At 45.0% G+C, this 18,250-nt stretch overlaps 1 protein-coding gene across 1 annotated transcript in view; it reads right to left on the reverse strand.

Annotated features, from left to right (window-relative positions):
* The window catches only part of MBTPS2 (membrane bound transcription factor peptidase, site 2), a 387,799-nt gene that overhangs the window by 85,131 nt on the left and 284,418 nt on the right, over positions 1 to 18,250 (reverse strand). The window lies entirely within an intron of this gene.

An 18,250-nucleotide genomic window follows, 5' to 3' on the forward strand; every position in this document is an offset into this window, starting at 1 on the left:
ACCTTTATGAGAGCACATGACTGGCAATCACATTCTCAAACCAAAGTCCACAAAATCTATATATTTTGTCAAGCATTCAATTATTCTACGAGCAACGGTACTGCAGGTGTCGAGAAAAGACAATTATGAAACATGGGGTGTTGGAAAAACAAATCTGCCCTTTTTTATATAGGTGCTAGGCTAATGTAAATTTCTTTTTATTGTACACAGACTCACAAATGATTAATAGGAGCAAAACTGAATAGCAAGGCTTACCGATAGCCCAATAAATCATATAAAAAACAAAAGCTTGACTGAATAGGCAGGTTTTAAGTAGAAAATGTAATTCCTGAGTAGAGTTCTCAGATCGTAAACCAGTAAGAAGTGAGCCCCAGAGTCTCGCTGCTGAGAGTGTGAAACTTCGTCCACCTGCTCTTTGTTTCTTTAATCTCCAACAAGTAGATAGTTCAAGGATGAAGATCTCAAGGTTCTAAGAGAAGCTTCTTTGTTGTGAATAAAGTTAGGACAATGATTATCCAAGGCTTTATAAATCCCAAAACAAGTCTTAAACTGAAAACCCTGTAAAACTGAAAGCCAATTAAGATTTTGAAGCAAAAGCCTGGCAGTGGCGTAAGGTAACTTGAAGGGCCCCCCTGCGACTAACATAAAGGGGCACCCCTCCAGACTCATTCAGGAGCTCTCAGGCCAGGGTACTGTGCTGAGGAGGCCAACTGGAGCTTGGACCGCCCGCACTGCGTGGGCCTTTGTTATACCACTCACACCTGGTGTTACTGGACTCAGTCACTGCTGTATTTTGGATAAAAAAGGATTTCAGCAGGAGACATTTTGCAAGATCTAAATAAAGGGAGTTTGCATAATCTAAGAGTGATCTGATAAACGCTCTAACTGCCATATGCTTGCACACTGTAGATGGCAAAGGTAGAACTTTTGCAACATTTTCAGATGAAGTACTAAATAATATAAGGAAAATGCAACTTACCAGTATGCATCTGTTCTTGGCATGTATGGCTGCAGAACCACACACTATTGCATTAGATCACCATCTGATGGTGGGCCCGGATGTTTACACTTTGTTGTTGTCTTGGAAGAGTCTTTGTCTGTTGGATGTCTCCTCCCTTAGATCGTAGTGCGCATGGGCATCGACTCCCTCTTCAGATTGTTTTCGCCATCAGGCAAATGATGGAGTTGTAGGATTACAGATAAAGATGACCATGTGTTGTGTATCTAAATACGATAATACTGGAACAGATACAGGTAGCAGGGGAGGCGGGTGGGAGTGTGTGATTCTGCAGCCCTACATGCCAAGAACAGATGCATACTGGAAAGTAGCATTTTCCGTTCAAAGCATATGCTCGGCTGCAGACCACACACTATTGCATAGATTGCACAGCAGTTTCTCCCTTAGCGACCACCCGCATCTGTTGCAGTAGTTTGAAATAATGTTTTGAGTACAGCCTGGCCCACACTTGCTTGTTGTTTTGCCTGCACACCTACACTTTAGTGTTTTGTAAATGTGTGCAGAGTAGACCATGTAGCTGCTTTGCAGATGTCATCTAATGGTATATTTCCTAGGAGTGCCATAGATGCCCCAAACTTACGGGTAGAATGAGCTTTAGGGGGAATGGATAGAGTGCGTTTTGCTTTCTGGTAACACATTTGAATGCACTTAACAATCCATCTTGCAATGCCTGATTTTCAAATAGGATTGCCCTTATGTGGAGGAGAAAAGGACACAAACAGTTGTTTAGTTTTACGAAAAGGCTTTGTCCTATCAATGTAGTAGAGAAGTGCTCTTTTTACATCTAATGTATGTAGAGCTCTTTCTGCAACTGTTTGCGGAAAAAATACTGGCAACTCAATAGATTGGTTGAGATGGAACGGTGAAATGACCTTTGGCAGAAACTTTGGATTTGTCTTGAGAACTACTTTATTGTGATGACGTTGTATAAATGGTTCTTGAATTGTTAATGCCTGGATCTCAATCACTCTTCTGAGTGAGGTAACAGCTACTAAAAAAGCAACTTTCCATGTAAGGAACTGTAATTCACACTTATGTAATGGTTCAAAAAGAGGACCCATAAGTCTGGTGAGAACAATATTTAAATTCCATACCAGAGAGGGTGGTATTCTGGGAGGAATTATTCATTTGAGTCCTTCCATAAACACTTTGATTGCAGGTACTCTAAACAATGACAAATGTTGTCTGTTTTGAAGATATGCTGCTATGGCAGCAAGATGTAACCTGATTGAGGAGTATGCTAAGATAGATCTTTACAGATGTAACAGGTAGCATATGATGTTTTGTATGGAAACATCTAAGGGGTTGATGTTGTTATTTGTGCAATATACAACAAACCGTTTCCACTTTGCTGCATAACATGCTCTAGTGGTAGGGAGTCTTGCTTCTTTTATGACATTCATGCAATCAGGTGGTAAATTTAGATATCAAATTCTAAGACCTCAGGAGCCAAATCGCTAGATTGAGCTGTATTGGGTCTGGATGCATAATCTCTCCATGGTTCCATGTCAGTAGATGTGGGGAGAGTTTTAATTTGTGATGTGGTACTACTGAGAGCTCTAGTAGTGTGGTGTACCAGGGTTGTCTTGCCCACGTTGGTGCTATGAGAATCAATGTGAGAGAATGTTGCTGTAGCTTGCGTACCACTAATAGAATTAATGGGAGAGGTGGAAAAGCGTACGCAAATTTGTTTGACGAGTTCATCCATACCGCATTGCCTTTGGATAATGGGTGTGGGTATCTGGCGGCGAAGCTTGGGCATTTGGAGTTTCGGTGTGCAGCAAACAGATCTATCTCTGGTTGACCCAACTTTTGAAAAAATGGCTGAAGAACTTGATGATGAAGTTCCCATTCGTGTATCTGTTGTCTCTGACGACTTAACAGATCTGCAACTTGATTTTGAACTCCTGGTAGATGTTCTGCTAGCAGAAAAATGTTTTGAGGAATGGCCCACCTCCATATGCTCTGCGCCAGCCGGGAGAGCTGTAAGGAGTGTTTCCTCCTTGTTTTTGAATGTAATACATTGCTGTCATATTGTCCGTCCGGACTAGTACAGCTTTGTTTGATAGGTAATGCGGAAATGATTTTAGAGCTAGAAAAATCTCTAGTAACTCCAGATGATTTATGTGGAGTAGTTTTTGTTGCATTGTCCATGTACCCTGTACTGTGTGTCTTTGTAAATGCGCTCCCCATCCTGTGAGAGATGCGTCTGTGGTTAGTATCATTTGTGGAACAGGTTCTATAAAAGGCCGGCCCTTGGAAAGGTTTTTGGTGTTCCACCATTACAGAGAGCGAAATGACGGGTCGTCTACCACCACCAGATCTGTAATTTGTTGTTGAGCCTGATTCCACTGACTTGCCAAACACTCTTGTATGGGGCGCATTTGTAGTCTTGCGTATGGTACTATGAAAATGCAAGATGTCATTATTCCTATTAGTTGCATGAACACTCGAGCTGGTAGTAAGTGTTGTGGCTGGAATCTTTTGATAAGATCCTGCATACTTTGTATTCTTGTTGGGTTGGGGTACGCTATTGCCTTGGAGGTATCTATTGTGGCACCTAGATACTGCTGAGACAGGAACGGTTGGAGATGTGACTTCTTTTGTTTTACTGTGAATCCCAGTTTGTGTAGCAGGCATATTGTTTGATGCGTGTGCTGTGCACATTGGTTGTATGACTTGGATTTTATTAACCAGTCATCCAGATATGGGAAGATATGAATTTTGTCCCTTCTTAAGTGTGCTGCTACTACTGCTAGGCATTTTGTGAACACTCGAGGTGCTGTAGTTACTCCGAAAGGGAGCACCTTGAATTAGTAGTGTTGACCTTCTAGTATGAACCGAAGGGTCCTTTCTGTGCGAATGATGGATGGGACTGTGGAAGTAGGCGTCCTTGAGATCTAATGTGGCAAGGAAGTCGCCTTTCTTTAGCAACGGTAGAACCTGTTGTAGTGTGACCATATGAAAGTGGTCTGATTGTATGTACAGGTTTAGGGGCCTTAGATCTAAAATAGGTCTGAGGGACCCGTCCTTTTTGGGTATGAGAAAGTATAGAGAACAAACTCCTGTGTTTTCATGTTGTTTTGGGACTGGTTCCATTTCATTCTTTTGCAGTAGAGATGCCACCTCTTGTCTTAGTAGTATGAGGTGTTCTTGTGACATGGGACGCTGCCTTGGTGGTATTGTTGGAGGAGTGGAAGTGAGTTCCAGGCAATAACCTGACTGAATTATTTGTCTTACCCACCTGCCTGTTGTGATGGAGTTCCAGACAGTTAGGAACTGTTGTAACCTCCCCCCAACAGGAGTGGAATGGTCTGGGGGGATGGAAGGGAAGTCACTGTTTGGGAGTAGAGGCATTGCGAGTGTTGTTTCCTCTACCTCTACCCTTATTTTTGTTTCCTCTTTACCCTCCTCTATAATATCCCTTACTAGGTGAGGTTTGGTTGGGCGCATTGTAATAAGAGGAGGTATTGTCAGCTTGGAAACCCCTAGAGGCGCCCCTATATGAGGAGCGACGAAAGGAAGGTCTATGGGCTTGCGTTTGTAAAGCTCCCATGGATTTTGTCGTTATCTGTATCTTTCTTAATCTTTTCTAGTGCCCTATCGACTGTTGGCCCGAAAAGGTGTAGCTGCTCAAATGGTTGGTTTAAAATAGTGGCTTGTACTTCTGGTTTGAACCCATAGATGCGTAGCCATGCATGTCTACGCAACAGTACCCCTGTATTTATTTCTCTAGAGGCTGTGTCTGCAGTGTCTAGTGCACAGCGTATGGAGGTATTTGTTATAATCTTGCCTTCCTGTATTAGGTCAGAAGCCCTGGTTTAATATTGTTCTGGCAAGTGTTGCATGAGTGACTCTAACTCATCATAATGAGCTCTATCATATCTTGCTAACAAAGCTTAAGTGTTAGCAATCCTCCAGACATTGGCTGCTTGTGAGATTGTGCATTTCCCTGAAGCATCTAAAAGCTTAGACTCTTTGTCAGGGGGGGGAGCATCCCCTGTTGTCTGCGAGTTAGCTCTTTTTCTCGCATTTGACACTACCAGTGAGTCCAATGGCAACTGTCCTTTAATGTATGCTGGAGTCGCCTTGTACTTTTTTTCTAGACTGTGGTTAATTACCCTGGCTCTGACTGGGTCTTTAAATATTTCAGGTGCATGTTTTACCACTCCACTAAGTATTGGAAGTGTGGTGTGGTCTTATGTGACGACAGTAGTGTGTCCATTAGGAAGTCTTCTTCCACTGGATCTGTGTGCAAGTCTACTCCATGGAAAGTGGCTGCTCTATGAATGAACTGCGTAAATCCAATAGCGCCATCTGGGGGCGATGGTCTAGACGGGTATACATTGTCTTGTGGCAGATCTGGTGCATCTGGTGCATTATAATCATCCCATGGGTCACCTATTGGCCCAGGAATATCATCTGGGTCATTAATGTTGTCTATGTGATGTTCACTCTCTACCTCCTGTGAGTAGTTATCCTCATCATCCTCATCTTGTGGTATAAGACTATGTGCACTAGATGGTGAATGTACAGGAGAAATATGTATTGGTATTTCTACTTCTGGTGAAGGAATCCTTATGGGAGAAGTTTGAGCATACTTTTTTAGAGGAACTGGCGGTGGTTTAGGATAGTCCATTTTTTCAGGCACTGTAGTGACATGTCAAGTCTTTGGATTAATATGAAGAGCCTTTTGCTTAGGGTCAGGTTTGAAAAGCTCTTCTACTGGAAAATCCTTTTTCGGCGCAGATTTATCTGGTGTGTGGCCGAAATGCATAGTTTTTACAGTGTCTATTGTCTTTGAAGCAGGTTTTGGTTCCGGTTCCAAAGACTTGTAATCTTGTTTTTTGTTAGGCTCCGTGCTCTTTGTATCCGAAATTATTGTTCCTGGGGTACGTTTGGACTCATCTACCCTCGGAGCCGAAGTATGTTTCGGTACCGGAGCAGTCTTCAGGTCCACTTTTTTGGGAACCGGAATGGTTTTTGGTTTGATAGCTTTGGGAACCTCTTTTGGTGCCGAACTTGCTTTCGGCTCGACCGCTTTCGGTACTGATGGATGCTTTGGTGCCGGTGTTATTTTTGGCTTAAGGACCTTCTGCTTTTCGGGACCAACAGACTGACTCGAGCCCGAGTCGACTGGAGGCTTTTTTATATTCTTCGCTGCCGAGCCAGAAGGCGGGGCATCGGAAGGTTTTGGTCGCTGTGCACCTGGACCCGAAGCCTGTCCCGGTATGGTGGGGTTAACCGTGTCGACGCTTGTACTCACGACCTGTTGATCAGCTGGAAGATCGTCGTCTTCAGATTGATCCTTGGCTCCAGAAGCAGAATCCTCTTCTTCGGAAGCAACGTCTTCTTGCTGTTGTTCTTCGGCTTCTACTTCGATTGGAGCCTTGTCTATGATGGATCTGGTGTCGATGAAGAGTACTGCGCCAGTACTCTTGGAGCTCGACGGTCCCTGATAGTTTTCTTGGACCAGAACGAAGCGCAGGCCTTACAGCCTCGACTCTCGTGCTCTGGAGATAAGCACAGATTGCAAACCTCATGAAGATCGGTGCGAGGGAATTTGTGTCCACACCAAGGGCACTTCTTGAAGGGTGTTCTTTCCATGAGCCAAAGGCCCAATGGCGCAGTTGGGCCCGACGGCCCCGAGGAACGCTGGTATCGAAAAGTGAAGCCTTTCTTCGACGCGGGTAACCGGAATCACTGTCGAAGACGATGCCGATGGTATTATGATTGATTTATGAATTCGAAAAAGAGATCAGTAACAGGACCAAACGATGAACACATCCGAGCCAGATGGCGGAAAAAAACAATCTGAATTAACATCTCATTCCAGATAGATACCAGGAAGAGAAGTCCAAAATATAGCAGGTGACCACTACTGGCAGACGTAAGAGATTGGGTGAATGGTTGAGCGGGTAGAACCCTTTTCAAGCAGCAGCTAAAATCTTTGTCGGGGTGAGACACAAATAAACCCCGAAGTAGCCTATGCTCAACACTCTGGTAGCTTAGCATAAAGCCGTAAGGCTTAGCTTAGAGGCAATGTGTAAAGTATTTATGCAGCACTTCAATCTGTAATAAAGTGAAAAAACAACACAAGAAAAATCCCAAACCAATTTAGAACAATAAAGTAAAATGTAATCCATAAATCAAGAACCAAATGATAAAAATCCAATCAGTAGAACCAGAAATGTGAAATATTAAAAATGTAAGTGAAAATTGGGCCAAAAAGCCCAAAGCACCACTCACAGCTATCTGGTTGTGCGAGACTGGGAGAAAATCACAAGTTCACAATGACTGTGATAGTGCGCTGGCCGGGGACAGGGGCCTCTCCGTGCCCGTTAAAAAGTTACATTCTCGGTCTAGAGCAAACAATCCCATTCATGGTGTAGAGGGATGCGCAGCAGGGAAGCGCTGCAGACGATCGTTGATGTAGTGCGGAAAGCAAGCCTGATGTCACGGACGGGTGTCACTGTAACGCAAACATCCTGATGTCGTTGCGAAGTCAGGCCGGTGCTTCGCAATGGCGCTTCCCATGAGCGGTCGATGCTGTAGCACGAAGGGTAGGGTTGACGGAACTTTGCATCAGCAGACAGTGCGAGTGACTAGGTTTTGGCTCCAATTACCCGTTTGCGGACACGAAAAGCCCATAAAATGTCAATTTGACTCCAATTAACCAACAGTAGGGTTCAGGACCTGTGGGGCACCACTTGGGAGTCAGGGACTTGCTGCAGCTGGATCTGAGTACTGGTCAGGTGGTTGGGAGCTATTATGCCCGTGGGGCTCTAAACAAGAGGTCAGCAGACTAGCCCTCAGAGTCATTGTGGGAGTCCTGGGTTGAGGTGCAGGTCTAATCCCTCTGACCCAGTCAGGAGGGCAGCAATCCAGCAAGGCAGCAGTTAAGCAAGGCAGAAGGGCAGGAGTCCAGTTGAGTGGCAGGCCTTTCAGCAGCACAGCAGTCCGTCTTTCTGGCAGAATCTTCACAGGTCCGAAAGTGTACAGAAGAATTGGTGTCTGAGGTCCAATATGTATACTGGGTGTCTCTTTTGAAGAGAAGAAGCTTCTAGAGGTTTCTCTTTGAAGTGCACAGGCTTCCTGCCTGGACTGGCCTGACTCACAACTAACTACTGAGTGGATATAACTCTTTATGTGTAAGCAGGACACAGCCTATTCAAGTGTAAGCAGGGCTGTGCCCAGCTCCTCCCTCCCATCCTGCCAGTGATGGCCCATCCAAGTACATCTAAGCCCTCTATGGTGTGTAGCCATCTAGGAGGAATAAATAACACCCTACTATCAGCTACACCAACTCATGTGACTCAGAGACAGGCTGCAGGGACTAGAGGGCAGGAAAATGCCAACTTTATCGAAGTAGCATTTTCCAAATTTTCATTTAAATTACAACATAACCATAAGAGAGGATTCTTCATTACAATTCCAAAGACCCCAACCATGAATTGGTCACCTGTTTCAATTTGGAAGTTACAGCTTATTACATTTAATAAGGTAACTCTTATGTTATCCTATGGGAGAGGCAGGCCTTGCTGTACTTTTTAAATAAACTGCACCCTGGGATGTCCAGGGACTATACCTAGGGGTTACATATGTATTACAAAGGCAGGTTTGAGCCTGTTTTTTTTTTTATTTTACCAGGTGAAAATGGCAGTTTTAAAACTGCACACACAGGCTGTAATGGCAGGCCTGAGACATGTTTAAAGGGCTACGTAAGCAGTCAGCACAATCAGTGCTGCAGGCCCACTAGTCACATTCAATTTACAGGCCCTGGGTACAAGTAGTACAACTTTACCAGGGACTCACAAGTAAATTTAACATGCCAATGTGATATATGCCAATTTCACCATGTTTAAAGAAGAGAGTAAAAGCACTTTAGTACCGGTTAGCAGTGGTAAAGTGTGCAGAGTCCTAAGGCTAACAAAAAAGTCAGCAAAACAGGAGGGTTGAAGGCAAAAAGTTAGGGGGAAAGCCACACCAAGGATGCCAAATCAAACAGCAGCTGCCCATATTAAAATGTAACAATTTAAAAAGCACTATAAAACTACACCTTTCCCACGATTAAAGAATCACGTGCAATCAGCAACACAAATAAAAAAAATTCGAGCTGTCTAACAAGCTTGCGCTGAAGCAGTAGGTAATAGAGTGGATGTACAAGATCTCTCGTTTTAACTTTGCGTTGTGAGATGGATATGTCCACAGTGGCGCACCAAGAAGTGAAGTGGGTGTAGAAGAAAAGGTACAGGTAACAGACAAGTTGTCCTTATTCAAATGTAAACATTTTTAAATCGGTATAAAATCAAGCTTCCTACACGTTTAAAGTGTGATGTGCAAGCAGCAGGAATAAAAACCTGTCTTAGCTTTTCATCATCTACATGTTCTAGATGCTTTTTTTGCCATTCACATTGGAAGAAAACATTATTATCAAATGATTAGGCTGATACCATTCTGTGACACAATTCAAGCTATCCATGGCATGCTTCTTATTGAAACAGGGGCTGCCCATCGAAGATCCCTACAAAAAGGTTGGTTTGCTGCGATCAGGCAGTTGTGTTCTCAGTTGTTCTTTCATGTTTTTGAACAGTGATAATTTTAGGAACAATTGATTGTTCATCATTAGAAAATAATGTCTGAAATAGGATGCTTACAAAACAGTATGTAGTGTCTCATACTGAGTTGGGCTTATCCCTTCGACCCTCAAGTCTATCTCCATTCCCTTCCTAACAAGTTCTTTCTAGAAATGCTTCCACGTTCGGGAGAGGTAGAGTTTAAAATATGGGTGTGTGCATATGTGAGCAGAAACCCCAGTACAGTTTAATTTCCGGGTACACTCTGTAATACAGTGTGATGAATGCAGCCACTATTACATTTAGTGACAATGGGCCATAAGATGTACAATAATTCTGGTTGCAATTTGCGATTAGAATCTTATTGTGTATACCGATGTATGATCTAATAGGTTCGTTCGCAAAATAAGGAATCAGAGTATGAAACAGTCAAACTTTCCTATTAATATATATTAATTATATTTATTTAAAATGATGGGGCACTCAGATTGGCCAAAATCACTGAGATGGTGGCCTGTAAGGTTCAGCAGACCACCATTCCTGTAGTTGCTTTTCATAAAATATTTATTAAAGCAGCCCGGTTTCCTTAGAGGTGAAAAAGTTTTCTTTTTATTAAGGTTTGTGGGAGAGTTGGCTGTGGTCCCCTGGACCATTGCCTCCTCCCTCTGAATGTAGTACCCTAATTAGAAAAGGTTCCCAAAGGGCATTGTTCCCCTTTGCAGATAAGGTACCAACCTAACTAGGGAGTCTGTAACTTTTCAATGGTTTGTGACCGGAATCCGGGTTGAAAACAATGGATACATCTCCTATTGATTTGGTATTTGAAATTTACGCCCACAATGTAAATTTTCCAAATACTGAATTGATCCCACAACTTTCCCAAACAGAAATTTGAGAAAAAATAGTTTTTTTTCAGTAGAATTTGAGGTGTGCAGGGGATTCTGAGTAGGAAAGCCATACCTTCCTGGACTCTCCGGAGTGTCTAGTTTTAAAAAATGTATAGGTTTGCTAGGTGCCGGCAGAGCTAGGGTTCAAAATCTACAGCTAGGCACTTTGCAAAAAAAGGGTCCGTTTTGACTGTAAAAATGTGGTGTGTCCACGTTACGTTTTGATCTGTCGCGGGCAGTAGGCCTACCCACACAAGTGAGGTACAGTTTTTATCAAGAGCCTTTTTTTAAAAATTACTTTATTTACCATTTTGCAACAATACATTGACTGAAAAACGTGAGTGCACACTGTTCCTACCTTGGCAACGAAAAGAAGAACAACAACCATGCCAATGAGAATAATATTCCAATGGGAGCACTGTAGCCAGGTCAAAGAAGCAAATATAGACGTACAGATTCCACGACCCACCAATAAGTCCAACCAATTAAATATCAATGCTACATCCTAGATGTGGCGACCCCAGGGGCTATACTTGCGAGTAGTAATTGAAACAATGTAATAACAAACATTAAACTTTGGGAGTTCTATTTGAGCCTAACTTGCAGCTTGACGTCTCTGTAAATAGGACTGCGGCGACTTGTATGGGTCTGCTTCGTGCCCTACGTAAGATCTTGCCGTTACTTCCCCTGGGAGCCAGAGCAGAGGTAGTGCGTAGTTCTATTCTCAGTAGGTTAGACTACTGTAACGCACTACTTCTGGGAGCCCCTAAGACCTTGATCCTAAAGTTGCAGAGGATTCAAAATATGGCTGCTAAATTGGCTCTATCTCGTCCACGCTCTGCTTCTTCATCTGCAGCACTGGCTGATCTTCATTGGCTACCTGTCCAGCAGAGGATTGCCTTCAAGGCCTCATGCCTTGTTTTCAGGGCTCTGCACGGACTAGGACCGATACCACTTCAAAATCTCTTTTCTTGGTATCAAGCTGCCAGACTTCTGAGATCTTCCTCCGCGTTCCTGGTGAGGATTCCCAGGATCAACAGGGTAAGGATGGGTGGCCGTGCCTTTAGTTTTACGGCCGCCACGTTATGGAATACCTTACCTCTGGCACTGAGGAGTAGACAAGATCTGACCTCCTTCAAAAGGGATCTTATGACCTACCTGTTCCAAAGAGCAATGTAATGCGTTTCACCTGATGGTATGATATGGTCTCAGCGCCAGGATACCCTTTGGGTGACAGTTGCGCTTAATAAGTATAAATACATACATACATAAGATATGATGTCATACAGTGTAAATTCACACTCCTCCAGTCAGTTCTATACCCTGTTTTAACTGCTAATCAGATGTCCGGCGTGCCGCCTCCGTGTAACCTCTTAATGGACCCCAAATGTCCTTAGGGTGTGAGGCGCGTGACTGCGTGCTAGCATAATTCTCACTATTTATGCTACAATAGGCCATACTATTCAACCAGTTCTGCAAAGTGGGAGCCCTTTTCCCTCCCCAATTAATGGTGATCTCTCTCTTGGCGAGCATAAAACCTATAGCAGCAAATTTCTGTACTCCTTTGGAGACGTTTACTACATACCCCAAGAGTGCCACCTCGGGGATGGGGGCGAGAGTGAGGTCAGGCATGTGTCCTATTGTTAGGTGTTTTGCTTCCCAGTATGGCAGTAGTTTGGGACATGTCTATGTTAGGTGTGCAAAATCAGCATGTGGAGCCTTACACTTCAAACAGTAATGGGGTCTGGATGGATCAATTCTATGTGAGTTCTCTGGTGTGATGTACATTCTACGCAAAAATGTATAGTGCAATAACCTATGCCGACTATTTAATGAGATATTTTTAGTTACTTCACAGCATTTTTCCCCACTGGTCACCCAAAATGGGATGGCCCAAGTCAGGCTTGCGCAATTTAACTTCATTAATGGTGAGGAGTGCCAAGCACGTTTTATATAGTTTGGAAATCAAATATCCCCCCCCGAGTTTCTATGATAGTGAATAGGAGAGCAAACAATTTGGGTTCTAAGGGGAAAGTTGCCCGCATCGCTGAGCGGACCCTACTCATAATGAAGAGGTATATAAAAGTGGCCATGCGGAAGTGGTCCTCATCCGTCATGGAGAACACATGGACACCGGGGAATAAATCACCAAATTTGACAATTTCAAAGGAGGTAAGAGTGCGTTGTACTAGGCTTTAGCGCATGATTGGCAGCCAGTGGGGGTTGGGGGTCCCGTAGTTCGTCGCAATTTGTTCCAGGCCCAACTGATGGTGGACACCGTCTGCATATCGTTAGGATCCCTGGGTACGCCCCTGAGTAGCACTACTGACAGGGCATTAGGAAGTGCAAAATCTGCCTCAGGACGGACAAAAGGAATCCTAGCATCCGGGTGGAACCAGGCATGTGCTCAACTGCACTGGGCCACGAGAAAGTATAGCGTGAGGTCCGGAAATCCAAACCCACCTCTGTCGTACGGCAATGTAAGAATCTGCCACCTCACCCGTGGTCGCTTGCCCTCCATTTTAAGCAGATAAGATGTGAATGTAATGTCTTTAAAAAATCCATTTGGCAAGGGGATAGGGATGTTGTTAAGCAAATATTAAAATTTGGGGAGGACTATCATTTTAATCAATGCAACCCGACCGGCAATAGACAATGGGAGCCGCAGCCATCTCTCTACCTGCAACTCAAGGGTGACAACTGCCTGGAGATAGTTGAGACGAATAATTTGAGCTGAGTCTAAATGCAAATGGATAACCAAATACTTAGTGGAGTCAGTGCACCATTCCAGTGAGAATTTGCATTCCCACTGCTTCGCACTGTGCGTCAAGAGGAATATAACTGATTTGCGCCAATCTATACGTAGACCAGAAAATCATCCATATCTGATCATTTCCTTGACCAGAGGTTCCAGATTTTTCTGGGGTTCCCGAACATACAAAATGACATCGTCCGCATACATTGAGACTAACAGGGGGCCAGTGTTAAACTGTAGTCCTCGTTGCAAGTGTCTCTCCTGAAAATGTCTAACAAAGGGATCCATAGCAAGAATGAACAAAAGCGGTGACAGAGGTCACCCCTGGGCTGTGCCGCGGGATAAAGAAAAGGGGCGGGATAGTGTACCATTCATGCATATTCTGGCTGAGGGGTTGCTATATAATAGAGCTATGGTAGTGATGAATCCCTTGGGCATCCCTATCCTGCCAATAACTGAGAGAAACAAGCATTTGCAATGCAATAGGTCTCGCATTAGGAAAGTGTGAGCTATTGGTATTGTAAATGACACATTTTTTAAATATGTGTTGGCTTTGAAAATATATAAATTAATAGCATTGTTATTCACAAAGCCAATAGCTTACACTTTCCTAATGCGAGTCCTACTGGCTATGGCAATGCTTGTTGGTAGCAAGCAAGGACAGTGCTTTAGTAAGCCACCTATCTAATTTAAGGGGGCAGTCTATCAGTCTGTTTGTTAATAATGATCAGAAAATTAATAATTAGTACGATTTGTAATGGGTCTGGTCAGATGGTGTGCTATTATAATACGACCACTTTATAAGAAAGGTGGTGGAAAGTTTGTGTTGTGTAATAAAAAATAAATTCAAACGAGAGACTTTACTTCATTGGGGAATTTTGAGGTAAGGAATTTGAAAGTATATGTTTATCAGGTAGGGTGATTTTTTTAAGAGGCTAGAGAGAAAGGACTGTCTGGGAGCTCAGCCTTGTGGCCTTAAAGCAGCTCAGCATACTTTTTAAAATTTTCAGTCGGCAGCCTGCTTGCTTCCCATTGTTTTGGATTTAGACGCCTGCATTAAATAGTGTTCTCAGAGAGGCGCTTCCCAGCTCCGCGGACCTCTTTCCTTGTTTTATACCTTGGAATGAGGGGCCGCTGGGTGAGATCAGGTAGGGTGATTTTTTTAAGAGGCTAGAGAGAAAGGACTGTCTGGGAGCTCAGCCTCGTGGCCTTAAAGCAGCTCAGCATACTTTGTAAAATTTTCAGTCGGCAGCCTGCTTGCTTCCCATTGTTTTGGATTTAGACGCCTGCATTAAATAGTGTTCTCAGAGAGGCGCTTCCCAGCTCCGCGGACCTCTTTCCTTGTTTTATACCTTGGAATGAGGGGCCGCTGGGTGAGTCTGCCGCAGCTCTCAGCAGTAGGTGCACTTGCACACCGAGCTTCCTGTCCATCTTTCCAGGTTTCTCCTCACCTTACTGGCAATGTACGTGGGAGGCTGAGAAGCATCAAAACATGGGCTGTAATCTGAAACAAACCTAAACAGAGGAGTGCCCTTCCGCCCTTCCGGCTTTGCTTTACCCGGGCGCCTAATCGTCAGCCGCAGCATCGCCCCCAGGAAGTCGCCTCGCGATATTTCCTCTGCCAGTGCGCCTTAGCCCCATCAGAGCCTCACCCCCCAGGAGGCACCAGAGGCAGGGCACAGGCTTGCAGCTGTGGACTACTGCTGTGCACATCTGGATGGAGCCACCGCTGGAGTGGGGCGGGTCTGACAGACTCCCCCTCAAGCTCCTGTTCCGGGACAGGAGCAGTGGGGGGCCTTGGGGCAATACTCCTGTCCCGTGCAAGGGGGGACCTGTGGGCACCCTCGCGGTAGGGACATCCAGTCTATTAAGGAACAATGGGAGGGGTATTATTTAATTTATTTATTTATTTATTTTATGCGGTTTTTTTATAGCGCGGACTTTACCCGAAGGTGTCAGAGCGCTTCACAATAGTAGTGAAACATGAGGAAAAATTACAAGTCAGCATGTTACAAAAGCAAACGTTACGTTACATAAGGCAATAGTGGCAAATGTGCATGTATCAAGAGCAAACAAAATACAAGAGGTAGCAAACGATACGTTACAAGAGGAAACAAGCCGCGCTGTGGGCTGAATGACAGCGGAGTGAAAACAGGCGTCTTCATTAGGCATGAGTCCAAAGACACATGGGGAGACGCGGCTGCTGCGGTCACTCTCTCGCGGTTTATCAAAGAGCCACATGTGACGACCCAGCTGCGGGCCCTTCTCAAGCTCAGCGACAGAGTTTGAAGGCAGCAGCTGCAAATTAGAAATGTCTATTTTTTTATTTACATGTGTCTGGGGATGAATGTAATTTATTTTCCTGCGAGTTGAGCAGAGCTGGGGCTCACGGACAGCTGAGTGAAAACAGGCACCTTGATTAGGCATGAGTCCGAAGACTGGTGGAGAGGCACGATTGCAGGGTAGTTCTATCTTGTGGTTGTTTAAACAGAGCCACACCCGACGAATCAACTGCGGGCTGTTAACCCACAGACCACGAAGGGCACCACGAAGGGCACCACGAAGGGCACCAGAGCCCAGCAGGAGGAGGTGTTGGAGTGCGACAACGCAACTTCCTGAGCAGCAGAGTGAAACCATGACAGACAATCCCCGTTAGAAGAAATCCAAAAACAAAACCTAGAAACCGGAAGTTCGGCAGTGTGAAGCCGGTCGTGGGGCGGGACTTCCGCCTTCTGCGTGAAGCCCGCATCCACGGAGTGCCAGATAGCAGCATTGGTGATGCGGGCGGGGCTCCCATGCCTGAGGGAGAGCCCCGCGGTGGCTTCCGAAGTCAGGAGTGGCGGCGATGCGGTGAGTGGGGCTTAGTTGTAAGGGGGGGCAGGGGTGTGTGTCTGTGTGTGTGTGTGTTCCGGTGGGGGGTAGGGGGCTGTGGCGGGTGTATGCGTGCGTGTCTGTGTGTGCGTGTCTGTATGTATGTGTGTGTGTGTGCAGGAGGGGTGGGGGGGCGGCAGCGTGTGTATGTGTGCGCGCGCCTGTGTGTGTGTGTGTGTGCAGGGGGTGGGAGCTGGCTGTGTGTGTGTGCGCCGTGTTTGCATGCAAGCCAAGCGAAAGCAGGGGCTGTGTGTGCGTCTGCGCAAGCACGTCTCAGAGGCGCGCTCCCGCGGTCAAAACTGAGACTGGAAAAGCGCGCGTCTGACTCGTGTCTACATTCCCAGAAACGGGCAGCAATAGGTCTCGAGCAGACTCTGCTCGACCTAATAAGGCCACTCTAGGGAGTAAAATGCCTTTTCGGCGTCCAACAAAATTGTGACAGCTGGGACTTCAGGCCTGATCCTATGAAGATTGGGAAACAGAGTACGAAGATTTAAGGAAGTGGATCTGTGAGGAACAAAACCTAACAGGGCGGGTGAAATAATGAACTCCAACAAGAGCGATAATCGAAGAGCAATCATTTTAGCCACAATTTTGTAATCTAGATTGAGTAATGACAGGGTCTGTAAGAGCCACATTTCGCAGGGACCTTACACGGTTTGGGCAGAAGTATAATGCCCGCTTCGCGGAGAGTAGGTGGCAGTTCGTTTTTCTCAAGGGTCTACGCGTAGACCTCCACTAATTTAGGCGCCAGCAAGTCTTTATAGGTTTTATAAAAGTCCCCAGTAAAACCACCTAGCCTCGGGGAAGTGGATTCGTTGAGGGCCTCAATGGCACTAATGATCTCCTCTGTTGAAAAGGGTTCAGCAAGGAATTCCTGCATATATTTTTCCAGATAGACCAGGGCTATTTCTGAAAAATAAGCCTCTTGTGCCATGGTGTCACGTGTAGCTCCAGTAGAATGTAATGTGGTATAATAATCCAAGAATTCCTCGCTGATGTCAAATGTATACGTAAGTACTCGACCATCCGGCTGGTGTATTTCCGTGATATATGCTTTAGCATAGGGTGGTCTGAGCATTTGCGTCAGCTTGCGGCCTGGTCTCTCGTCCTCGCCATAACTGCGTGCTGTACGGTACTCACTAAGGAAGTGTATCTAACAGTCCACGGCATCCTTGTATTCCGAGAGGAGGGAGAGGCGACGCCTCCGAACTTCCGGAGTAGGACAAGCCACTAATTTCCCATCTAACTCAGCCAACTCCCGCTCAAGGCGAGTGATAGTGGCCTGCAGGTCCTTTAGGACGCCCGCATGTTTGGAAATGCAAACGTTCCGTATATATGCTTTAAAAGCCTTCCATAACACTACCCATGTGTACAACGAACCAGTATTTGTAGTAAAATACTCTTCTATGGCCTTCCGAATTTCAAAGTGAAATAGGTCGTCGTTAAGAGCCCAGCCAGGAAAACGCCACTGCCGCTCATAGCCTTCTAGTCTGGGAATCCTATGAAGGAGGAGTACTGGCGAGTGATCTGAATAAGTTCTGGGGAATGTCGTGAGAGAGTGATATCATGTGCAAGCTGCCGGAGACATCAGCCAATAATCAATGTGGGTCCACGTGTTGTGTTGGCCAGAGTAATCAGAAATTGAGAACACTTCACATAAATCTAAGAGAGCCCTACGTGCTCGGTGCTTGGTGTCAGGGGAAGTGGAGGTGCTGTCTGCTGCCGTGCATAAAAGCAGATTAAGGTCATGCCCCACAATCAAATTTGCTATCTCAAGTTTAGCCAGTTGTGCGTACAATGAATGAAAGTATTCAGGGTAATCCGTGTGGGGGCGTAGATACATACTAATGTTTTTTTTTTTATTATTATTATTTTTTTATTTATACATTTTCAAACATAAACAACAATGCAGCTGTTCATTATGAATACAAGTTGTACCCCATACATATCTTTGATTATTAAAAGCAGTACATAGACAGAATGCAACACAAGATCAGAGACAGCCTAATCCATCAATATCGTCTTTACCCACAAATTAAAAGATCAACAGTCAGCAGTATGATTCAACATGTAGGCAGTAAAGGGACCCCAAATATCATGCGGCCTGGAGGCACTGGGCAGCTCCTCTGCATAATAGGTG

The sequence above is a fragment of the Lissotriton helveticus genome, chromosome 8, assembly GCF_964261635.1.
Source record: "Lissotriton helveticus chromosome 8, aLisHel1.1, whole genome shotgun sequence".
Classification (NCBI taxonomy): Eukaryota; Metazoa; Chordata; class Amphibia; order Caudata; family Salamandridae; genus Lissotriton; species Lissotriton helveticus.